Raw genomic sequence first — 26,325 nt, forward strand, 5'->3', positions numbered from 1 at the left:
TTTCAATAGATACCAAATTCAGAAAAGGCAGAATGATTTTTCTTCAAATAAAAACTTATTTTTTTTATTGTCAAGACAATAATTTTTATGGGAACCAATTATAAAATTCAAATTAGGCATGTCAGAAAAATTATACTAACAACTTCGAACACGGTCTGACCTCAGCAAATTTTGTTGACCTCAATGCGGGCAGTTTTGTTTTTATTAAAAACGTCAGCATAATTTAGGCTAATATGCTAAAATAAGCAGCGAGGGTTGTTTCCTCGACAGCACCTTATCTGAGCGAGCAGAAGAAGAATTCTCGCTGTCACGTCTCGCGCCGCTCTCCTCCTAGTGTGACAGCAGCTATTGTGATGAGATGGAGTGTCCTGAAAACTAATTTAGCAAATTCTTCACCTTGATCAGCCATGACAAAATAATCCAAACTCGAGCTTCACTCTCTGGGCTTTGTCTCACATTCCCTCTGCAGCTCATTGGCTACGGAGATGAATAGGTAAAGGGGGGAGGGTCAAAGAGTTAATAATTATATTTTGCAAAAATCCACCGCTGTCGTTTCTGATTTGCAAATTTTCCCAATTTCTCAATATTAAAAAGTGACACTATTCTGCCTGGAACATTGCACTGAACCCACATTACTGCCTTACAGGTGCGTCACAGCAGGACTACAGAAGAAACAAGGTTAGCCCAAAACAAGAACAACACACTCAAACTTCATCTCCAGGTTACACAAGGTGACCAGTGGGATTCATTTGTGTTCACTGGACAGGAGTCGGCTCACGCCTCATGGTAATTTCCTGCACTCCTGAATGTGAGGGAAGGATGCAATGAGCCATCTGATTAGCTGCTGCAGAATCCCCTCTAGTAGTTTACTTGCCTTCACCCACTAAGTTTCTTCCTCGGTAATGCAGCAGGTCTGAGCTTTGTCTGAGCAGCGCCACCAGGGGGACACGCGTTCACAAGTATACCATCCATTATAAGTTAAAGTGGCCTTGAACTTGATTCTGGCAAACAGCTGGGGCCCCAACATCAGCAGCACACCGACAGGCCAACAGGGATGATGAAGACCGTTACTCCCCCAGGTACATGACAAACAAAAGAAGTCAATAACACACAAATAAATAAAGATCTGCTTAAGCAATATTTCAGACAACTTGATCTTGGTTTCATCATTTCTTTTGATTTTTCTTTCATGCTGCTGCAAGGATTTAAAGGCAAATCCACACGCGGAACACCACGAGTGGATTTAACGAGCTCTGGATCTTTGGGGTGAAAATGCAAACAGCATTCAAAGTTCAGACAAGTAAACACAGCAGGGTTTCCTAGAACGTCAAGTTCCAGTACAGCTCAGAGCAAAGTGATACAATGGTTTTGGTGTGAGAGAAGCAAAAACAGTTAGGGGGTGAATATCTCAGAAGCGCTTCCAGCTTTTTAGCCTTGTAACACCTTCCAAACACTTACTATAAAATCACAGATACGTACAAAGCCTGGGCAGATAGGCAAGTATGAGGAAAAAATACCCCTAAATGGTTAAACACCATTTTTTTTATATTCATTAAATTTGTATAAAATATGGAACATGCTACAATAGAATAAAACTTGAACCACAGATGCCTAATCATTTATTTCATACATGTGTACATCTGAAATACAAAGCGTGGGGGATGATTTGTGTTATAATAACTGTCTAATAGAGACAGCTTGTAGGCTACAGTGTATAAAATAACACTGAACCAAATTAGCAAATGGCTAAAAGCAAAGTGTACCTGTTCTGGACTGTTGGACACAAAAATCAGAGAAGAAGCTCAAAATCGTAAAAGGAAAGAAAAGGTTTAGTTGTAAACTGAAGCAGCTTCTTTTGGACAAAACTATTAGTATGGGTCTGCGCTTGTTCCTGCTGACAGAAATAGGAGTTGTTAGGAGTGAACTAAAGAATGTTGGATGCACCCCGGGAGATTTCTGACATCATAAAGATGCTCTGCTCTCTAACAAGTACTGTTCTCAGAGTGTAGTGCCTTAATGAACGGCTTAAAATAACGCTCAAGAGCTACTGATGAACTTCTACACTACGTACACCAACTCATTTATAATTAGCCTCGGTAAACTGAAACATTTTAATTATTAATCGTTTGTGATGGAATGAAGACAAACAAGCAAAAGCCTTCAGCATCACACCACACGTATCATCAAACAAGAAGAAAACCAAGCTGTGGCTGAGCGTCCATGTGAACCGTTTGAAATGTACGCAGGACTGGGGTTCATTTGCAACAACTGAGCACAGTTCAGATCACACGGGCCGCACAGTTGGCAGCCGTCCACAGCGAACAAACTAAATACCACAGAGTGATTTTACACCTGACGTCCCCCGCAGCACGGAGCGCACATAATGAGTCCTGCTCATCAGCGATGCGCTGACCCAGGACGGGCGTGTACACATAACGGCGTGCACAAACTTTAAGGAACACAAAAGCCCGCACACTCCCCTCCCCCTTCGTCCGATTGCCTGTGGCGTGCATGCCTGGTCACCTCGCTCAGGGATCAAAGGCAGCATGTCGTTCTAATCAGCCCTCGCAGTGGGCAACCCCATTAATTCATTTCTGTTTCATCAGTGGTGAGCAAACCACCAGTCAGGTCGGTACATTCCTGGGGTCCCGAGGCCCAGGAGTAATCCCTCTATCTCTTAATGACCAGAGTCTAATCCCGCAACCAGTCGGACAAACAACTTTGGTTTCCTCGCAGATGAAAACTGGCGAGATTATCAAGAGGGAGAGAACCAAAACGAGGAGACGTGGCGTCTTTTCAAAACACGGCAGGCAAGTCGAGTAGAATTAATGGCGCCGTATATCAAACAATTCCAGGCGATCAACCCCCCACGAAACCAGGCCAACATCACATGCACACGTCGGTAGCTGTAGGAATCAAGTGCGACACATTAAAATTGAATTGAAGAAGAGGACGAGGAAATTAAATTATTCTCCTATAACCAAAAACTTCCTTCTTCAATAACACTTGCAAAAGTATTCAACTGGAAACTGTTCAGTCTACTTTCCATTAGAAAACACGAGTGGAGTCAGATTTAAGTGGCTTTTTTGTGGCTCACACAGTGCGGGGCTCGTCTGAGTCCTAATAGGATGTTTATTAGGATTTAAGATAATGAGTTTTTCATATCTTACCGTATTTTTGCTCTCTGGTGGACGGGGATGCTCATCACAGACAAATTAGACCTTCGGAGTATTGCCGTCGACACCTGCAGAAACGAGGAGAGTCATAAACAGACGACTAAAACAACTTAAAACTGCAGCCACAAAGATTTTTTTTTTTTTGTGCACACCATCTGTTAATAATGAAGAATCGGGCGACAGTTTACTCGAGACACATCCAGGAGGGGAAGAATCTGCATCAAGAGATTTATTAGCGTCGTCTTTGGTGTGGAGAACAGATGAACGACTGCACAGAGGCGTCGTAAGCAGAACCTATCAATAACTCCCCCGTCTGTCCTGAGAGATTATTAGAGGTCAGAGACGGATAACTTGGCAGTGAAATAGAAGCAAACTGACAGCATATGGCTGGAAGCCTCAGCAGGATCGGAGGCAAACGAATGCCTCGGTGACGGTTTGAAAAATTAGCATCGGTTTTACACCAAACCAAAGACAGCTCTGTTGTAAGATGACGACACAGAGGACGGTTCACATGAGGCGAGACGCTTCAGAGAGGCTCATTGTGGAGCAAGAACAATGCTGGATCTGGTTTTTAAAGTAAAAAAATAAAAAACATCATCCGACTCCCGGTGGCAGCCTTTGGAAATCACCACGTTTTTATTTTGTCGATCCAAGTGCTTCTTTTTGCAACCAGTGTGGATCGTATTTCATTTTGAAATGCAATTTGATCACAGGAAATAAAATAAAGTTCAGTGCAGCAAGTAAAGTACTAAACCTTTAAATAAAAATAAAAAAAACATCCAAACAACCAATATCTGTTTGGGTGCCATTTTATTTTATTCAAGATGACCTTAAGAATAAAAATATAAACATTGAGCTGGAGCTTACAATCCAAAATAAATCTGTAAAAACATAAAATTGTTGTGGCTTTTATCTCAATAAAAGAGCCGTGGTGTTTATGTCTAGACTTTACAAGCAGACACAATAAAAGACCCATCATCGATCACGGCACAATCCACGAAGACGTGCAGCAGCCATGCTGGACTATTTTAGATATAAATTCTGATTTCTCTTTCCTTTCTGTTTTGTTTTTGCATTAAGGTGACACACAGGGGTAATTTAAGCACATTAAACAGGATTTAATGGAGCGTTCAGTAGAAAGATTTTGAATTAGTACAAACTCAGTTTGGAGAAACAGATTTAAATTCTGACCAGATTTATAAACTAATGGCTAATCTGAGTGGGCCCAAGACCAAAGAGGAGTTCTGCTGCCTTAGAACAACTCCGCTCTCAAAATATTTTAAATGACTCATGCAAACATTTACTTTAAAAACTTTTGCACTGCAAAGCATTTATTCAGGAGAAACAAAGATATTCCTACCTGAAGCACCCCAGGCTCTACTGGAAGTGCTACTGCTAGCCTCACCTATCTGTGCTTACAATTATTTATGTAAAAAACTGTGTAATGTATAGACTAGGGCCCGACCGATATATCAGTATGGCCGATAATTTAGGCCGATATACATGTAGATGTTTGGAGACCTATCAGTATGGGTGATAATTGTCCCATCATATGCAGATATAGGCACTTCTAATTTCACTCTCAAAATGCTGGAACCAGCAGTAATTGTACAATGTATCCAGAAGAGGGTGCATGAAGACTACTTTCAAGTCATTGCTGTTCACTTAAGTTTCACTTTCATGATCAGCACAGCCGAAGCAGGGAGCAATACAGTGTAGCGTATTTTGCTGAACAGAGCATGGTAAGTTTATTTTAACTGATCTGTAAAACAAAACAGTAATAAATTCTCTTCAGTCCTCCAACCCGCTCGTCATTAGCTAGGTGCCTCTCAAGTTAAGAACCTAACGTTTAGCATAGCCTATTGCCTTGTAAAGCTTTAGCCAGAACAATAAATCAAACAGAGGTAAAACATATTGGTGTTAGTAACGTTAGCTTTGTCGTCCACAATAAAATGCATTGTTTGTCTGAAATCTTTACTTCTCTGCAAAGAAAATAAAAAAACTGCTGCGGTCAATACTAATTAGGACTTTGCCATATGTGACTGTTTCAACAGTGAAAAGGTGTGTTTCTTTGTTTTATTTAAATTTTTGTAACACACTTGATAACTTTATGGTGAATAGTGGAGGATAGAAAATAGGAACACACGTAAGGAAGACTTTTGATGACCAGTGCATTACCTGTATATCTACTGTGGGTATAGCATGGATCTGATTTGCTTAGCTTCATGGTCGCTAACAGCTGCGCTAAATAAGCAAGCCCTGCTCCACTTGCGGTTTTCTTAGATTCTTGGGGGTGGACAAAGCTCAAGAAGTTTCAGCCATTATATCGGTTATCGGTGGCTGCTTCCCCTCCGAATAACGGTATCGACAATAGCCAAAAATTTCCATATCAGTTGGGCTCTCATAAAACCAACAACTATAAAAAGATTTTTTTTTTTTAAATGTTCACATTAGCTGCTACAAAATTTGGTCTTGTTTCAGGACGACAACAACCAACTTCAGTCTTGGTTTTACAACATTTAACTGTTGGGACAACAATCCCATTAAAATTACATTATTTTTCCAAAATGAGGAGCCATTTACAAGAAGTAAGATATTAATTTCCTGGTGTAGATCAGTCACTAAAAGTTGAGTGAATAAAACAAACTCAAAATAGTTTTTCCATCCCCTTAAGCAGAGCAGGAAAACCTGAAGATATTGACAGACTACGGTTAAACCGGGCAGCTCATAATCACAGCATTTGTGTCTGAGCTGCTGTGTGTTGTGTAGGTACATTTCTCTCCTGCCTCCATCTTACGCCTTAAGGTACGCTGCCAAAATGATTTTTTTTAAGCAGTGAAAAAAAAAGTCCTCGACATATTTGTGCTCCTTCAAGGTACCATACTGATGACATGCAGCGTTGTGGGGATGGGCTGCAGAGAATAATGTCTGAGCCAAAGCAGACAGAACACCTTTCAAAAAGTGAAATGTCACTGAATGCTTATTCATCTTAGGGATTGTTTTTCATTCCTGCTTTCAAGTTACATACATCACATCCAACTTAATAGTCTGTAGAACAAGTTTTTGTTCTTTCTAGATGAAAAACTGATTATTTCTGGAGGAAAAGTGTGACTTTCATTGTGATGATTGTGCAAGAATGGAAATAGCTACATTGCCAAATCCTCGTCGAGAGGATGATAAAAGACAGTATCTCGCTTGGTATAAAACCCCAATTCATTCCTCCATCAGTTTACAGAGCTAAAATGTGTCGGTGCTGCAGAGAGTCGAAAAAGATTCTGACATATGGCCGTTTATGTAACAGAGCTAAAACAAACTTGTCAAAATTTGTTAAAATTTAGAACATTTCAAACTATGAATAAATTAGAAAAAAAAAAATTTTTTTTCAAAAATAGGCCTGTCACAATAAACATGAAATAAATTAATCACATGATAAATGAAAATTATCAACCTCATTTTCATTTATCAGCTTTAGCGTTTCTTCGTGTCTCTCTCTTTCTACTGAAGACACTGGATGACAAAAGGCTCAACTCCGGTGCTCTTCACTGACCCCTCTCTTTCTCTTTTCTCTTTAAAATCCATTTTAACCGCCCAAAAGTGCATTTTTGGGTGTTAAAAGCAGTTATGCTGAGACAGTAAGCTACGAGCTAAGCTAACAGGCCGACCTCGTCTTGTCGAAGCGCCAAAATACACGGTTGAAACCTGTGCCTTTGTGTAAAAACTTGTTTTTCTCTGCAAATAAGAAGCTGAGAACTTGTTTACTGATATTTTTATTAAAAGCTTTGTGTGAAAAATGCTATGCTAAAGAGCTCAAACTACACAGAGCGTCCGCCATTTCGAGAACCAAAGAGAGACAGGCCATGTCACGTCAAGGGGCCTCCCTCCCATTTTTCTTAGACACGCTTCTCGCTCCCTCACTATCCATCCTTCGGTTCGAACAGTCTTGTACTTCTATCCGGTGGTCAAAAAAAGGTACTACACTCAAAACAAATTAAACATTTCTTCTTAAATTTTACAATAATTACTAATTATTGTCAAATTTCAAACAATATTATCGTTTATCGCAATAATTTCTGAGACAATTAAACACCCAGCAACATTTGTTATCGTGACAGGCCTATTCAAATACTGTCATGATTACCTTCATTCAGCTGCCAACTTTGGTATCACTTAAGATACTTTACAGTACAGACACTCAATAATTGCATGCTTTCATTCAACAAAACTTTTAGGCATAATATATATCTTTTAGAATGTTATGATATTTTCTGAAGAAAAAAAAAGTTTTTTATAGACTAAAATCTCTGCAGGGAAAATGTTTACCATCTCATAAAACTAAAGCCGTTTTTCATTACCTTCACACAAAGAAAGATCATTACCCAACTCACTGACTCTTCCCTATAGATTCATATTTTGCTTCGTCTAATTATCTGTTTGCGTTTTAGCAACAAAAGACGAACATTTCTATCCAAGTCCCCAATGAAGAACTGTGAAATTTCATTGCAAATGGGAAATACGTTAAAAAGATTGAAGTCGATTAAATCTGCTTTCAATATTTGGATAACAGTGTGGTGAATTCAGGTTTTACTGGAGAGTTTTATACATTGTTGTGTTTGCTGACTTTATTCCAAACAAGAAGCTACTTCCTCTATAATCAATTTTATCAAGGATGCACAGAAAGAAGAAACAAAGGGGGAAAAAAGTTTGTTTTTTCTTGCCAATTATTGCAAACGTGTCAAAATGAAGCTCAGCTACAAATCATCCATGTAATTATCAATTGATTGAAGCAGCTATCTAACTGTGAAAAACACTTGGAGGCATAATACATCAATTTTAATGGCATTTCTTAATCAGAACGCTCAGCAATCAGCAGAGACCAATTAGGCCTAAGAGACAGAGACTCGCCATTAATAATCAAACTTGGCTGCCATCGCATTGGCTCGATTCTTTAAAAGGTTGTTGGAGTTATTTTCAAGTGGACTATCCATTTTGGCGAGAGTGTGGTGTCGTTTGATTCTACACTCACAGAACAAGGTGAAAGAAACGGCTTCCATGACTTGGTTTCAAAGTCAAACAAATTTCTGTCTGGTATGACTATAAGCTGTGGGGTTTTGTGTTTACATAAAAATCAAAAGACTTCTCTAAGTGCAATCATTTTACTTCCAGAGTGAGACAGAAAGGAATTCAGTACTTCAGAAACGCTGAGCAAGGAATGTTGTCTCCTTAAGGCCACAGGCGCTCAACGGTGACGAGCAATATCTTTACAACGCCACCTTCAGCTCAAACCTTATTAACATTATGGTCAGGTTTATTGTGTTGAAAGCCTGTGTGCCTTTGAATACAAAAATAAAAATGTGCAAGACATAAAAAGTATGAGCTTGGATGAAGTCCAGGTAGGACCATCGTCCTTTACACGTTTCCAGGCAGGACTTTGCCTCCCTTTGGTTTTATTGTTCCTTTTCTCGGCTGCGGATGAGTCGTTTCAAGTCCATTCCTCTGAACTATATGGATGTAAAGAAAGTTTGTATCTGAACAGACGCAGTTCTGTGTAAAAAAAGGGACTGAGGCTTTTTTTAAAGCTTGGTATATAGACAGAGGAGTTTAGGGTTGATGCAATTATTCGCCATAAACGCCTGCAGCAGCAGTTTTTCAAACTAAAGCAAAGGCAGAGTCTGTTTCAGTGTCAACCAAACCAGTTTATACTAGTTTTCAAAATCCAAAAGTATGGAAGTACTTCAAGCTAGCTGACAATGAAAGAGTGGTTTTCTTGGCTTCCTATGGTGCCACAAGAGCGACACAGCCAGGATCTGTTGATGAGCCAGCAGGAAAATCAAAAGGTTTGTTTAGGGTGCTAAATGTGCTCTATCAAGTTAGACAGGTTGTCCATTGCAATATCCTGTGAATAAATGTTTTAAAGTACCTTTATAGTAAAATCTGGGCCCACGCAGGATAGCTGTGCATGTGTTGTGTTCCTTTGTCACATTCTGATGTGCCCACCAGCTTTACTCTGATTTCCTCCAAACCCCTGTTGTTTCAAGCAATAGTATTATAAATAAAGTACTATTACAAAACATCATAATCTATTTTCATTTCCATTTTGTCCATTGGATCAGGAGAAACATCCTGATGGCAGGAAATCCACTGTGCATATCGACACAAGAACGCAATTGTTTGTAGGCCTGTCGCGAGAAACAATAAATCAATTAATCGCATGATAAATGAAAATTATCAATCTCATTTTCGATTATCGGCTTTATCGTTTCTTCGTGTCTCTCTCTTTCTACTGAAGACACTGGATGACAAAAGGCTCAACTCTGGTGCTCTTCATTGACCCCTCCCTTTCTCTTTTTTCTTTAAAATCTATTTTAACCATCCAAAATCGCGTTTTTGGATCATGAAAAACAGCTAAGCTGAGAAGCTAAGCTACGAGCTAAGCTAACAGGCCAACCTCGGGGAAAAAACCTCCGTCTTGTCAAAGCTCCAAAAAACACAGTTGAAACTTGTGCCTTCGAGAAAAAGTTGTTTTTTTCTCTGCAAATAGAAGCTGAGAACTTGTTTACTGATTTTTTTAGTAAAAGCTTTGTGTGAAAAATGCTATGCTAAAGAGCTCAAACCACACCGAGTATCCGCCATTTTGAGAACCGAAAAAGAGGAAAGAGACAGCCCATGTTATGTCAAGAGGCCTCCCTCCCATTTTTCTTAGAGGCACGCTGCTCGCTCCCTCACTATCCATCCTTCAGTTCAAACAGTCTTATACTGCCATCCAGTGGTCAAAAAAAGTACCACACAAAAAATTTAACCAACAATTCTTCTTAAATTTGACAATAATTAGTCATTTCAAACAATATTATCATTTATTAGGGGTGTAACGGTACACGTGGATGTATCGATCCGTTTCAGTACAGCATGTTCGGTTCAGTCCACGTGCGTACCGTTTCGTTTTTTTTTTTCACTCATTAAATTTTAGTAACGAGAGATTATGCGCCGCGGAACTAAAATTCTTAAGCGTGTTTCAGCACGGCGCTATTATCTTGCAGCACACATAGCATTAGCAGCCTAGCATATCGCTGCGGTCTCCTGTTTGGGAACATTATGACTTTCTTGTTAAAAGACAAGTGAACAAATCCAAAGCCATGTGTCAATGCTGTTTCACGGAGATTGGATCTGCAGCAGCAACACATATAACTTGTTAACGCACTTGAAACGACATCATCCGAACGTGAAGGTCTCTTCTACAAGCAAGAAAAGCAGCTTGTTGCAAAGATTAAGGTAATTCAGATCGGTCCAGAGCAATAACACAAGATGTAGGACTTTTTAAAGCTCTGGATCTACATTTCTGTTGTTGATGCGCCGGCTTTAAAGTTCTTGAGCCCCGCTACGACATCGCGTCAACACTTCAGCCAAAAAGTTGTAGCAGCACTTTATGAAAAAGCTAAAACTGATATCGTCAACAAGCCCAGGACCAGATTAAAGTCCTGCCCTGATGATGATGATGATGAGCGAGAGATTCAACCACCTCATAACAACCATTCAAGAAGAGGTATTGTTCTTTTATTAGTATTATTATCTAATTAACTTTTTTAATTTAAAATTATAATCTTATTAACTCATTTTTTTAACCTATTTGTGTTTTATTTCCAGTCTGGGACAGAGATAGAAGCTGAGTCAACCTGTTCAGGGAAACCCTCCAGAGATCACCTCCAGCTAAGAAGTGTGTGATGACTGAACTTTTCCAGGGACCTGTCCCACCTGTGGGAGCAGGTCCAAGAGGCTGTGAGTAATGATGAGGCCAAATACAGCCACACTGCAAAATTAGCAAAGCTCTGCCTCTTTATTCCTGACACCTGTTGTTAGTGAGCAGTTTTCTCCACCGCTGGAGATATTCACTGCACTAGATCTGTGCTTTTGGCAGAAAATGTGGACAAGTTGGTCTTTTTGGCCAAAAACTTAAAACTTGATTAGTTAGATCGTAAACAGTCTGTTGCTGCTTGTTGTTCTGGTTCTGACTGTTATTGTATTTATTAACATTTTTATTACTGTTACGTCCACCAAGACACAACATATTTGAGGACACGAGACAAAAAATGAGGGTTCAAAAAAATATTTTATCTTTAAACTCTCCTGATCCTTAGGGTTGGTTCACCTGCTTTTGATTCTCTGTGAAGAGAAAAAAGAGAGAGGTAAATGCCGTCAATTACCCGTGTCCCAAAAAACAAAACCCCAAAAGTATTAACTGAAAGTTGGACCTGGTGAGTCGATTAAACAGAACAAAACGGTACAGCAGGGGGCCAACCCTATACAGGGCCGTCGAAGCCCCTACTAGTATCGGACTAAAGCAAAAAACTCTAAATGCAAAAGAAAGATCCGAAAACAGGACTATCGAACCCACCAGGCCAAAATCTCAAGGAAAAAACGAGCAAACCAACAAGTTCTAGTAGAATTACCTCATGGCAGGCTGGAGACGTCAGCTGCGGCCTGCAGCAACTGGAGACGTGCGCGCACCGCGTCAAGACGCACACCGGCGGTGGTGGAGCGAGCGGAAGCGAGTGGGGAAAAAACAGGCTCTCCTAACATGTCGAAACCCAGCCTGTTTACAGGCGGACCAGCAGCGCCATCAATTAACGTAATCACTACTGATTATCAAAGATTAGAAATTATCCCATCTCCAAAATATATTAACAAAAGATCATTCGATTAAAGTCTATAAACAAAGCAAATCGGAAAAAGATAGAAAAAATTAATTATAATGTGCCCGAAGCACATAACAATTATTGTTAGTATAGTTTATTTATTGTCGAGTGCCGTTTATTTAAAATATCATCCATATGGGTCGCTTTTATTTATTTTGATACAAACGTATTGTTTACTTGGCATATTTTCAAAATAAACTTTTTTTAAGTCTTTATTTTGTCTTTTTTTGTACCGAAAATTAACCGAACCGAGCCCTCCTTGAAACTGAACCGAACCGAAATGTGATTTTAGCGTACCGTTACACCCATATCGTTTATCGCAATAATTTCTGAGACAATTAATCGCCCAGCAAAATTTGTTATCATGACAGGCCTAATTGTTTGTTCATGTTTTATGAATTATCAAAGTTGGTTGCTAACAATAAAATAAACTAAAACTAAATTGATAAAAGCTGATTTTGGTTTATTGGGGTAAAGTGATCGCTTGAATTATTCAACGATTTAATCAATATAAAAAATGCTATCATAAGTGGCAGTACAATGCAGCCGAGTTAAATTCCTTTTTTCATTGTGTATTAGTCGTTACCCTGACAGAGAGAGAAAGAAACAAGTTCTCGTTACCGCTTGTTACTTTATGTTGTGCTGTAATTTCTAAATTCAGTTAATGATGCTGGTTATTGTTATTGTGACTTGGGTTTTTAAAACAGGAAATCTACTGCCAGCATGAATTAATAAAAACACCAGAAAGCACACTTCACAGCTTTAGGAAGCTGGGAGGGAGCCAATATTTTATAGGCTCTTGTAGTCCTTGGAAGAATACGTTCAAGATAGAAGGTAAACAGGCTGTAAATACTGCACCATTACAGATACACGCTCACCGTTAAGCAAACACACTTTTTTGGTTCTTCTTTACTCAAAAGCCAATTTCAATCGTCACTGTATGCTAATCGGACAGACTCTAAGCCACTTTTGCATACTCTAAATAATGCTGATGCATTTCCATATTTGGTCCATACAGCAGCTAAATGACTCTGAAGCTTACAGCTGTAAACCTGGATAAAATGGGGCTCTGCATCAGTGTGTGCAGGCCAAACACAGTCTGACAAGTTTGTGTAGTTCTGCATAAAAAGGGTTGCAGCATGTTTTTGGAAAAATATCAAAAAAGCCTGCTTGTTGTCAAACATTGTCATATTATCCAATATTAGCTGGGTTTTTTTTTTCTAGATTGAAGTAGAAAAACACTCAACTGTGACATATGTTGTGGCACCACTGCAATGATGGAAGCATAACTAATAATTTTAATGTATTTTTAAACATTTCTGAGACAAAGGGTGAGGAAAATGAGTTCAAGTGTTTTTGGTGAGCTATTAAAAATGTTTTTGTCCTAAAGTCTAGTTTGTCTGAAGCACACAGATCTGATCAGTCTGATATAACCTAAAAAATACAGTTCCAATGAGGTTTAGCTCCCCTTCTCCTCAAGTTAGAGACACTTATTCTATTGCTAATATCTTTAAACATTTGCATCCTTCCTCAGAAATAATAACTTGTAATATTCTTACATTATTACATTATACAGGTTTTGTGACAGAAATGATGTTTATTCTAAAGTAATAATAAAGAGCACCTTGGTAAAATGACTAAAGTTCATAAAAAGAGATGCTGCAGAAGAGACGTGGTTGTCGAGCAGCCGCAGAGCAGGAATTATCCTGTACCCTGGGAGCAATGGGGACGGCACATACAACAAAAACAGCTGCAGTTTTGTTGTTGTGACGGGCTGCAAGATGAAAACGGTCGTCCATGTTCACCTCCTTCTCTAACCTCCTGCAAACACCCCTTCACATGGGGCTAACAGGCTTAACCCACCCCCCATGGAGCTGCTCTCTGCAAAGCAGACTCCCAGAGTGCAGTGGGGGCCCCAAATGTAGCCTCCCAGTCAGGGGTCCCACTTCAATCCATACCCTCTGTCCACAAAACATATAAGGATTCAAGTTTCACTAATGCCTTAACTTTGTCTTTTTAAGACAATTTGGTTTAAGCAACATTTTCTAATTGGGATCTTATTTGAGTTTATGAATTTTGGCCACAGTTCTTGGTGACAGCCATCGAAAACCATTGATAAAATCACGACATGAAGCTGGAAGTTGAAGCTGGAAGGGGACCAGTGTCCCCACAGACCAGTTCGAGTGCGTTTTAAGTCTCGTCCTGCTATATTTTATTGATGTGTTTAGCCCGTTAGTTAATCTATGTTAAAAAGTCATGCAACATCCTGACTGTGAAAAGGGGGAGTACACAGGACTTAAGTGAAGTGCTATGTTGTCATCGTGTTCCCATACAATGGTGAAATTAGTTCCCTGCATTTAACAATTACACCTGAGATACACCCAGGTGGAGCAGTGGGCAGCTATGTAAGTGCCCGAGGAGCAATTAGGGATTGGGTGTCTTGCTGAGAGACACCACGACGTGGACATGGCAGGGATTCGAACTGCGACTTTTTGGTCCCGAGTCGGCTGCCCTACCTCTACACCATCTTGGCCTCATGAGCCCCCACATAAAATCAGGTCTCGCTTGTAAAGGAGTCCCCAAGGCTCAATGGGATTAACTTGTATAAGTAAAGGTTGAATGAATGAAAAATCCCTGTTGTGAAGCCTCTGATCCCAAAAATACATCCTGGCAACTCCTGTAAATTAGTTCCTCCTGGCAGCGAGTTTGAACTTGAGCGAGTTTGGCTCAGTTGGTAGAGCTGTAGCCTCTCAGCGAGAAGGTCGCCGGATTAAATACTGACCGGGGGCCTTTCTGGGTGGAGTTTTCATGTCTCTGCGCTAGTGCAGCTACAGCATGCGTTCTCAGGACATTATTACATGCAGTGTCCCCTCTGTGAGGACTGAACTTGGCAAAAGGGCCTTCTCCTACTCCGCTCCCGTTTCCTGGAATATCTTGTAAAAAGATCTGAAGCTCTCAACCTTGACCTCTAAGTGGTTCCAAACATCTGTTAAATTCACGGCCAAAAATAACGCAGACATGTTCCTGTTTTGAGTTTTCTACACCGCCTTATAATCTAGCTGTTTTATGCTACTACTCCTCTTGATTGTCCTTTTGGTTGCTATTTTGTTTTGATTGTTTTGATTTGTTAAAAGAAAAAAAAAAAAAAAGAGAAACTTAAATTTGTATATACCTATGCCAATTTTATGATTGTCTATTGTTGTCGTCGTTATTCACCGTTGTCATCGCTCTTTGTTGAGAAATCAGGTCTCTCTTGTAAATGAGTCCCTGAGGCTCAATGGGATTAACCTGTCTAAATCAAGGTTGAATAAATGTTCTCTCCGTGCATGCTTTTCTACAGTGCTTTTTTTACCAGCATTTTAACTGTAGTTTATTGCTTTCATTGTTGACCATTGTTGTTGTCTGTACTTTATATGTTCTGTCTGGAACAGGTTCCTATGGTAAATGAGTCCTAGTGGCTCAATGAGGCTAGCCTGTATGAATAAATGTTGAATGAATGAAAAATGAGTGAGTTTTCTCTGGGAACTCTGGTTTCTTCCTGCAGACCAAAAACATGCATGTTAGGCTGATTGGTAACTCTAAATTGTTCCTAGGTGCGAGTGAGAGAGTGAATGGCTGTTTGTCTTGTTTGTCTCTATGTGTCCCTGTGATGGACTGGAGACTTGTCCAGGGTGTCCCCGAACTCTCACACAGTGGTAGCTGGACACGGGCACCAGTGACCTCCGCTACCCAAAAAGGAAGAAGCGGGTAAATGACGGTGGACGAACAGACAAACATCTTGCTGGTCAAGTGGTTCAGCTTAGCTTTGTTTCCTGAAAAATATTGTTGATGGCATCAAGCACATGAACAGTCAACCTGGTTTAATTCTTGTTTATGGGAAATGTTTTATCAATCAATCATTCAACCTTTATTTATACAGGTAAATCCCATTGAGCCTCGAGGACTCATTTACAAGAGAGACCTGATTTCAACAAAGAAAGATGACAACAATGGACAACAGCAACAACAATAAACAGTTATAAAAAAGCATACTACAGTTTTTTTTTTGTTTTTTTTTAACAAATAGGATGGCTAAATATGGATGGCTTTATAAATAAATAAGAGAATTCAAAAAGCTAAACTGAAATAATTTGTTTCATAATCGTGCATGAATTTAATGTCAAACTCTCAGGGGAATTTTGGTCAAGGATGTTTGTCACTAACTAATGTCAAGTGCCCATGAACCGCATGTTTGAGTTAGCAGAAAGAGCTGCTTTGATTCTGCACGTGCAGCTGGTTCTCCAAGGTCATCTCCGAGTCTGGAGGAGGAGCTGATAAGCGTTGTTTTATAAAACACTTCCTGCTCACTGTCTGTTTGCAGAGTCTCATGACGAGGCTCTAAGCATGTAACTCTGAACATCTGTAAAAGCCTCTTCCATGACCGTCTGCCCTTGGAAGTAAACTGGGTTAAAAATATTCTATCTTTGCGTGGCTCCTTGTTCTTTTTACAAGTAGATAATGAAAGGATATTTTTATCCAACACAAACCCAAAATACGCACTACCTCTAAATGTAAATTTCAGTCTGAACAGTGCATTTCTCAACACAAATGACCAAATGTAATTTAATGATGAAGTGACATCTAAATATATTGTTTCAGTGGCTTTAAAAGGACAAACTCTAATGGTGAAAGTGATCTACCAACTCAAGTCTCCGTGGATTCAAAGCTTAGTGCATTTTGAGGCCATTTGGGTCTCAACAGAGAAACTAGGCTTTTTAGAAATGTGATACCAGCACCACTAGCCCTTCAGTGACTGTGTTCAAGAGGGCAACAGAAGAGACCGCTTTTCATAGTTCACCGGTTTCTAAAGCGCTCAGGAAGGACAGCATTCGCTCACGGCCTACTGCCTCATGTCTCAGTGAGTATTATGCTTTGCAACAACCACAGATGCTAAATATTAACATCATATCAAAGCAAAGATCTCCCTGCCACTAAAATTCAATAAAGGCATGAAGGTTGGGGAAAGGAAGTACAGATGACTCTAGCAGAAAAAAAAAAAAAACTACATTTACTCAAGAAATTCTTGAACCATGTCCACATTTTATTGTCCTTACAGAAGAGCTCCATGGCGGTCAGCGCTGAGTGGTGTCTCTGGTTTTTCAATACGATGATATTCAGTCGTGAAGCAGACAGTACACCTTGTCACAGCTGCATCTTACTGAGGAACTCCAACACAGACAAAGAAAGGGCAAACAATGCAACATCGCTGTTATTTATTTATTTTTTATCTTTTACCGGTGTTACTTTGACAACACCTGACCACAAAAGAAAAGGTGAACGTGCCTCATCTCGAAAGTTAATTCTACCCTTTTACTGAAAACTCATTTATTATTTTGATAATAAAGGAACGCACCACCGGATCCAAAACTCTGTTCGTCTAAAGCCCGTTTTCTTAGATACATCGACGCACAAGACATCCCGAAATCTGTCATGGTTCCTCGCTCGCAGAATCTTTTTTAATGAATGGCTTAGGCCCCGATGTTCCCGTGCCACGTCTAAACAATTAACCAACCACTGGCTCTCGTGGTAAGTTTGGATGCTGCTGCCGTTGTGAACAGATGCAGATCATCAAAGTTTGGTTCTGCCCTCTACTGAGCCACATCTCTCATGTCTCACCACTTCAGCGTGGAAACGAAACGCAACATCTTGGTGAGCAGCTTGCCCTCAGCCAGCACCGAGCACCCCTCGTCTTTCAGCGGGGACCTAATTTACCATTGAGGGAACTCAAATGACACTTGAGCTGAAACTAAAACAGAAATGAGCAAAAAGACAATTAAAATGAAGCAGAATGCCTCGAAAATATTTAGCTTGGCAATGCAATCATTACAACGTTCTTGTGATTTCTTGGTGTGTGTGGGGGGGGGGGGGGACTTTATGGCTGAATATAAAAGATGTATTGTTAATACTGGACAAGTTGCAATGATCTGATTAAAAATTCCTGTCATGATAATAAATTTTTCTGGGCTATTAATTGTTTCAAATTATTGTGATAAACAATAATACCGTTTGAAATGTGACAATAATTAATAATTATTGTCAAATTTAAGAAGAAATGTTGGTTAATTTTATTTTGTGTGTAGTACCTTTTTTTGAACATTGGATGGCAGTACAAGACTGTTTGAACCAAAGGATGGATAGTGAGGGAGCGAGCAGTGTGTCTCTTTAAGAAAAATGGGAGGGAGGTCCCGTGACGTGACATGGGATGTCTCTCGTTCCTGTTTTTCGGTTCTCAAAATGGCGGACGCGCGGTGTGGTTTGAGCTCTTTAGTATAGCATTTTTCAGACAAAACTTTTAATTAAAAAATAAAAATAAAAATCAGTAAACAAGTTCTCAGCTTCTTTTTGCAGAAAAAAAAACAACTTTTTAGATGAAGGCACAACCATGAATTTTGGAGCCTTGACAAGACGGAGGTTTATTCCTGAGGTCGGCCGGTTAGCTTAGCTCATACTTAGCTTCTCAGTTTAGCTGCTTTTAACGCTCCAAAAACGCAATTTTGGCTCGTTAAAATAGAGTTTAAAGAGAAAGGGAGGGGTCAGTGAAGAGCACCAGAGTCGAGTCTTGTCTTCCAGTGTCTTCAGTAGAAAGAGAGAGAAGCGAAGAAACAATAAAGCTGATAAATGAAAATGAGGTTGATAATTTTCATTTATCATGCGATTAATTGATTTATTGTTTACTGTCCATCCATCCATCCATCCATTATCTTTTACACGCTTCTTCCATTTTGGGTCACGGGGGTCACCGATGCCCATGTCCAGCAATCACTGTGCGAGGGGCGGGGTAAATGTTTCAGTTCAAGGTCAAATTATACTTCCAATGGGCTTGGTCCTAAATACGGTAAAGGTTTCACTCAGGTCTATAGTCTATGGTAATTTCATCTTTTCTCTTTACCTGATGAAAGTTAAACATACACGTTTTAATTCTCTTCGCAGGTTAACACAAATCTGGAAACCTTTATCAAGTTTTAGGTAGAAATGCACCAACTGATCAGCTGGTGAACGAAACAGGCCAGTTTTTAAGTCAACCAGCTGATCCAACACTCAGAAATTCATAGGTAGTCAACGCCGACAACAACACGACTTGAACGTGAATGTAAAGAAGACTCAAAGTTAGTTATATACGATATCTGTGAGGCGTTTAAAATAGCAGAAAAGGCCGCGAAAAGAAAAATGGTCATTTCTACAGAGGCATATCTGTTGTTGAAATACACTGAAGGTTTTCATTTAAGCATCAACTGCTTCTTAGGTGACAATATGTCTAATTTAGTTTGAGATCAAAGAGACTTCAGCAGACAACAAAAAGAATGGATTATTTAAATCAGTTTTATCCTTTGAGCTCTCAACCTCCATCTATCCTGCTGGATTAAGAAACAATAGCAGCCAACTTTGAGCCACGGTGGGCCGTATTTACCGGAGAGCTCAGTAACCTGCTGCTGTTTGAGAAAACGTTTAGACCTTTTTATATATATATTTTACTAGGCTGATTCCCACTCGTTTAATTTTTTTATATATATATTGAAGTTAAATTTAATTGTTTGCTTGCATCTTTGTAACTGTGTGCCATTTTGACCAGGTCACTATTGAAAAAAAAAAAAAAAGAAAAGTGTTATAATCAAGAGACTTCCTGGTTAAATAAAGGTTAAATAAAATTAAAAAAAATTAAAATGTCAAAAAATTTACTAAGAACTTTCAGTTGGAGTGTCACTCATTTCTGAGTGTTTGCAACCAGCTAGCCAGTTGAAGTGCTTTGGAAAAGTAAAACAATTTTTTATTGCCCACCACCACCCACTTTGGACCTAGCATGGCAGCCACCCCGGTATTCCTGACTTAATTTACAGAAGTTTTTATCTCTTTTTCTTTTGGTTGCTCCCTTCATCAGGGGTCGCCACAGCGAACTACCTCCCACGAAGACTTGGTGATTGTTTTTACGCCGGATGCCCTTCCTGATGCAACCACAGACCACCGAGCTACCACAGCCCTCTGTGTGGAGCAGAGAGCTCCTATCTAGGACACCTGGGGTAGCAGATGATGGGGGTTAAGGGAAAGGCCTGTCGCAATGAACAATATATCATTTAATCGCATGATGAATTAATATTATCAACCTCATTTTCACTTATCGGCTTTATCGTTTCTTCGTGTCTCTCTTTCTACTGAAGACACTAGATGACAAAAGGTTCAGCTCCGGTGCTCTTCACTGACCCCTCCCTTTCTCTTTTCTCTTTAAAATCCATTTTAACCGTCCAAAATCGCGTTGTTGGATCGTTAAAGTCAACTAAGCTGAGAAGCTAAGCTACGAGCTAAACTAACAGGCCGACCTCCGTAAAAATCCTCCGTCTTGTCGAAGCTCCAAAATTCACGGTTGAAACCCGTGCGTTCGTGTAAAAAGTTTTTTCTCTGCAAAAAGAAGCTGAGAACTTTGTTTAATGATTTTTTTATTAAAAGCTTTGTGTGACAAATGCTATGCTAAAGAGCTCAAAGCACACCGAGCGTCCGCCATTTTGAGAACCGAATAAAGGAAGGAGAGACTTCCCATGTCACATCAAGGGGTCTCCCTCCCATTTTTCTTAAAGAGACACGCTGCTCACTCCCTCACTATCCATCCTTCAATATAGTCTTTTACTGCCATCCAGTGGTCAAAAAAGGTACTACACTCAAAACAAATTAACCAACATTTCTTCTTTTTCAAACAATATTATCGTTGCTCGCAATCATTTCTGAGACAATTCATCGCCCAGCAACATTTGTTATCGTGACAGGCCTAGTTAAAGGCCTTGCTCAAGGGCCCAGAGTAGGGCAAATGAGGGTGGAGGCAGGTGTGGGTGCTTCACCTTTCCCACCCACATTTAGATGTTGGTCCAGAAGGTCGAACCAGCAACCTTCCAATCACAGACTCACCTTCTCTAGTTTACAGAAGTATACTTTCCAAATAAAGATGGGCAGATTTGGATGTTTTTATATATTTTTTTTATTTATTATTATTGTTGTTGTTATTGTTGTTATTATCATTATTCATTGAAAACCCCACAAACATTTCAAGACTCCCTACCTTTTGTGATTACGTTCACTGAACTTGTTGCCAGCACTCACAGCCCAGTGAGGCATCAGCATGGGCAGCAACAACCAGCAGTTTTCCTCCACCTATGGGTGGAAACATACACCCATCTTTCATTCTGCGGCTCTTGTGAACCTCATTTTTCCCTTTGACTTGATTTAAGCCAAAGTGCGTCCAAACAATAGCTTTCGATGCAGAAGGCTCCGTGTGTAGTACTCAATCTGTGTCTTTGTTGTGTGCGCACTATAAATTGTCGGGGCAGTATTGCACTTCAGAGTTTGGGTTTTTGCATTTCCCACATTAATAGCGATCCGTTTTTGACATTTTAAAATCAATTCAGAATTGCTCATGTCTGCATTAATATGCAGCAAAAACGAGGTGATGGCCTCCAGCCCTACGAGACACACGTCTTTAAAGGTATTCCTTCTGACCCTCGCTGAAACTTCCCCTCATGGTAAAATATCAGTTTCTCTTTAGTCTGCCACACAACTCTATACAAGTCGTGCAAAAGAACCATTTTTCTCTGCTCCCCCACTTTTGTTTTTTCTGTAAATAAACAGACAACAGCTGGGATCTCACCCCTTGAGAATCAAAAGTGTGAAAATAAATCTTTGAATGCTTCAGTGTTTGCTTTTCATCGGTGCCGCACCCACGGACACGTTCAGTGAAGTGAGCAATGGTTTAAAAAAAAACAATTATTAAAAAATCAATCCATATGCTTTAAATATAACTATATTTATCTGTATGTGCACACATATACAAACTCGTGATGTGGAATAAAAAGCTGCCAACGTGCTTCTTTTAAAAAACAGGACTGAAACAATAAGAGGTGCACCTTTTAACCTTGGAAAACATCATCTCCTACCAAAAAGGCACAAAAATCTCACAACTGATCTTCATTTTCATTTTGATTGGGGCCATGTTGGTCCACGTCACGCTCCTAATATTCACAGCTCCAACACATCCGTCGTTATCGCCAGCTACCTTTGCACTCTTCATATTCGCAGCTGCAGATAAACGGACACATTTTATGTGCGTCCTTAAACGAGGGAGACAACAGATACGGCTCCATTCTCTTTGATGCTGCTGCATGACAGAAAAAAAAGGAGCTTTTGCAGTTTGTTGGTGAGCCTGGCACAGCTGTTTCTTTAAATAAATAAAAAAACGGATGATCACATCATCCAAGAACAAAAAAAAAATAATAATTCTCTCTTCCTTTTGCCTGATTTTATGTCCCAGGCAACAAATCAGCCGCAATAATAAAACCGCTAACGTCTTTCTGCACGTGCGTTTTCCGCTGAGAACACCGTTCTCTTCACGTACAGAACCAAACGCATCCTCTGTGGCAGCAGAGCAGCTTCAGTCGCCAAACTGGAAAAAGGACGACGGGCTAGGCTGCAAAAGCAAAAACGCACAACAAAGAGCCCGAGGAGTTGGTGCCGAAACCTGACGGAGCTCAGCTGGGATGCACAGGATCCACAGCCAGCATCCCTGACCGGACGCCACAGGACTCCCTGACAGGTCAGAGCCGCTCCGCCTGCAGGCTGGAAGACCAACGAGATGAATGGGTTTAACGCTGTGGCTGTGCTCCCATTACACACACACCTCGCTTCTAGGGGAAAGGAGTGACAATAAACATAATAATAAACAGCCTTGAGCTACAGCTTAGCAACTTGCTGACCACAACAAGTCTTTTTTTTTTTTTTACCCTGACTTTAACAGGATAAATGCCTCTAGGTCATTTCTCAGGCCAGACTCACATTTGACAGAGAGCGATCCTGATTAAGTTTACTGCAAACTAAAAAAAACAAATATTCCAGCCCTGAAATAAAGCTCTGGAGCTGAGAACAAGACCTCAGGTGTGTGTGCTAACACCTCTCTGCTGCTTGTGTGATTGTCCACCACTGTTCACTTTAAATACGCACAGACAGTCCTCGCTCACGCACGGCACGCAAGGAGAGAACACCCCTGCTAAACGGCCCCAGCTCGGAGGCGAAACGCACGGCCTAACTTGGCCGAGTGCATGAGCTCCCTGTCTGGAGAGGACTAGGACTAAAGCCCTTAATCCCGCCCGGCCTTGATTTGCGATAGCCTGCTAGGTTTTCAAATGTCATCAGTGGGGAATGTATCCTTACTGCTGGCCCGCATCATGCTCAGCACATTAATACAACAACACCTCTGGGCTCATTTAGGAAAACAAACATGTCTGACCGCTCTACAGAGCCACAGTCCAGTTCACAAGGAGTCCAGTTAAATACGTGCTGTGCAAAAAACGTGTGGAGACCATGACGGGGATCAGCTGCTTAAATGACTAAAAAAAGGTCAGGAGTACCTTTTTTTTTTTTTTTAAAGATGGATGCTGTGTTTTGGATCAGGAACTCGAATTTGCAACTACGACTTGCACTTTGGGGTTTATTTTGTGAGAATATTTGACTTTTAAGAGGCAGCTTCATGGCACTGGTTCACCAATGGCTTCATGTGGACCAGTGGTTCACTCACCATTAAAGGTGTCTTATTAAAATGGTAAATGGACTGTACTTATATAGAGCCTTAAGATACTCAAAGCTCTGTACACAACAATCTGTGCTCTCATTTACCCACAGCACTCTACTACATCTATACATATACATATACATATATATATATATATATATATATATATATATATATATATATATATATACACACATGTATACATATATATAATATTTTAGTAGCTAATAAAAAGACGTCTCTGCAGGTGTTTGTTGTAACAGCAACCCTAACAGCCTACTCTGATGTTCTGTTCTGTTTTGTCTACCTGACAGGTGAAGTTCCACTTGTTTGGGAGGAGCGCGTGCGCACAGTGAGCGCCGCACGCGCACGGTTGGGTGAAGCTAAGGCTCTTGGCAGGAGAACCTCATCCATTCATTCCCTCACCCACTCACAGCAGGACAAGTGTCCGAGCCGGAGCTCCTCTCTCCCCCCCGCGTTCAGCGGCGGCTCCGCTGGGTTGACAGTGCTTACCTCTCGCTGCTCCTCCTGTCCGCCACCTCCTTCTCCTCCTCCTCCTCCGGCGTTTGTCCTTGTTTTCGCTAACGGCGCTGGTTACGTCCACAAAGACGGCCGTTGCATTTTTAGACGGAGAAAAGCTGCGGCCGTGTGTCGAGTCAGTGTCCGCCTGTCTGTGCTCGGCACGGAGCGCGCGCGACTTGTCAGGCGCGTGTGTCTGTGCTGCGCCGCGGATCGGACGGACTGACACTCTGTGCAGCCACTTTACTCCCGGTGCGGCTCCTCCCCCTTTCTCTGGTTTGTTTTATTTATTTGTTTTCACCGACTCCAGCCCTCCAGCGCCCCCTGGCCGCCACTCTGCGCAATTACACGCACCTGACGTTTAAATTTCTGGCTCACGGGTTCCTCAGCAGAACACTTCATGGGATCGTGACCATGACTCCAAGTGTTCCTATATGTTCACCTATATATTTTATCTAGAGTTTTATACTTTTACACAGTTTATATATATATTTATTTATTTTTTGCTTTGTTTTATATTACACTGTTTTTACTTTTGCTCTGGGAAGCAACCCAAATGTCATTGTCCTCAGGTGCAATGATGATAAAAATCTATTCTATATTTATTAAGTTATCTAAATAAAAGCAGCTTTATATTTTTTTCTTATAACTCACTGGTGCTGTGGTCACTGCACCAATCTAAAGGTCCACTATCTTTCATGTCATGATTTTTAGATGATCATCTGCTGAAAATTTGTTATTTTGGTCAAACCTTGTAAATGCTATTATGCACAATGTGTGCTGCTCAGATTCTGTGTTGTATTCTCGGTAACTACCATGTCAAATTTTAGCTCAGTATAAGTAAAATTGACTACGTTAGGCATTCTGTGTTGGCTAATGTTGATAAGCTCAGGTAGTCATCTTCAATTAAACTTGCTCTAAAATTGTATGTTATAATTATACATCACATGATTCTCTCCATTGGCTCCCTGTCAAATTCAGAATTGAATTCAAAATCTTACGTCTAACATACAAAGCTCTCAACAACCTATTCAAGGTCTTATTGTTCCATGTTTTCCTAACAGAGCCGTTGTCTCTCAGACTGCAGGCTTACTTGCGGTTCCTAGAGTTTCCAAAAGCAGAATGAGAGGAAGATCTTCCAGTTATCAGGCTCCTCTCTTGTGGAACCAACTTTCAGTTTTTGTCCGTGAGGCTGACACATTGTCCAGTTTTAAAACTTGGCTTAAGACTTTCCTTTTTGTTAAATCCTATAGTTAGGGTTGGCTTGGTATGCTGCCATAGACTTAGACTACTAGAGGACAAATTGATCTAATTTCTTAAAATTAATTGTTAAGATTGAATAGTTTTCATTTGATACTATTTCTATCTTAACATATGATTCTTGACCTGCCATTGTGTATCTGTTCCTCTCAAACCCAGCCGGTCGTAGCAGATGACCGCTTGTTCTGAGCCTGGTTCTACTAAAGGTTTCTTCCTCACGAGGGAGTTTATCCTTTCCACTGTCGCCTTCATGCTTGCTCAAGATGAGAGTTCTGTGATGGCGTTAAACTCAAAGCAGTCTGCTCCTCAGATAAAAAGTGTTCAATTATTTTAAATATATATGAATGTTTCTGTTCAGTGCCCTGAGATGACTTCTGTTGTGACTTGGCGCTATATAAATAAACTGACTGAATTGAATACTTTCTGTAAGTTTACTTAAAATCTGCTCATGGGTTTGTGAGATATTTTGCTAACAGGCAGATAGAATTAACTCCATCAGTTGTTATGTTGTTTATTTGTCACATGCAGGTTAACTCAAGGTCAACAACGCAATGGGATGTTCAGGATGAGCAGAACCGATTCGCTAAAAAAACAAAAGAAGAAAACAAGAAATAGTAAAGTTAATGGTAACATTGTAAGCAAAGATCTCACACAGTGAGCAGCTCTCGGAGGATGTGTTGTGTATGACTCTCAGCTACAACCATGTCAAATTCTCAGTCAATACCTGCCCAGTGGACTGGAGTTCTAGATACTTATGCTTTCCAGGAACAGTGATCTGTAGTTTTTATAGTTGCTGTTTGCTGATTTGTTTTATTCCTTTTGTTATTGTTATTTTTTGTTGTTGTTTCCTAGTATCTCTCAGTGATATGAACCTCCCCCCCCAGTTTATTTTGTTATGAACGTCCAAATCTATTCTTTAGCCGTTGTGTTCCAGTCAGGATTCTTGGGTCCACCCAAAATCGTTTTCTGATACATGGCTGTGGCAGTCATCTTGAATCAAGTTGACCCCAAAAGTGAATCAGTTCTGTAAGTTTCATCAATGGTTCGAGAGATATTTCCATGACAGACACGAAGACAAAACAAAATGACCATCGTCTACCTT

The 26,325-nt window shown here is 40.3% G+C and overlaps 1 protein-coding gene across 1 annotated transcript in view; it reads right to left on the reverse strand.

Moving 5' to 3' along the window:
• LOC119418463 (kelch-like protein 29) overlaps window positions 1-24,254 on the reverse strand; it is a 405,803-nt gene extending 381,549 nt beyond the window's left edge. Inside the window, exons 1-2 of the mRNA XM_037685752.1 lie at window positions 23,958-24,254; window positions 3,171-3,244 (exon numbers count right to left, since the gene is read on the reverse strand). The gene's annotated coding sequence lies outside the window, so the exon portion shown is untranslated. The remainder of the gene's footprint in view (window positions 1-3,170; window positions 3,245-23,957) is intronic.
• Between the last annotated feature and the right edge of the window lie 2,071 nt (window positions 24,255-26,325).

Source organism: Nematolebias whitei, chromosome 12 (assembly GCF_014905685.2).
Source record: "Nematolebias whitei isolate Nwh7 chromosome 12, NemWhi1, whole genome shotgun sequence".
Classification (NCBI taxonomy): domain Eukaryota; kingdom Metazoa; phylum Chordata; class Actinopteri; order Cyprinodontiformes; family Rivulidae; genus Nematolebias; species Nematolebias whitei.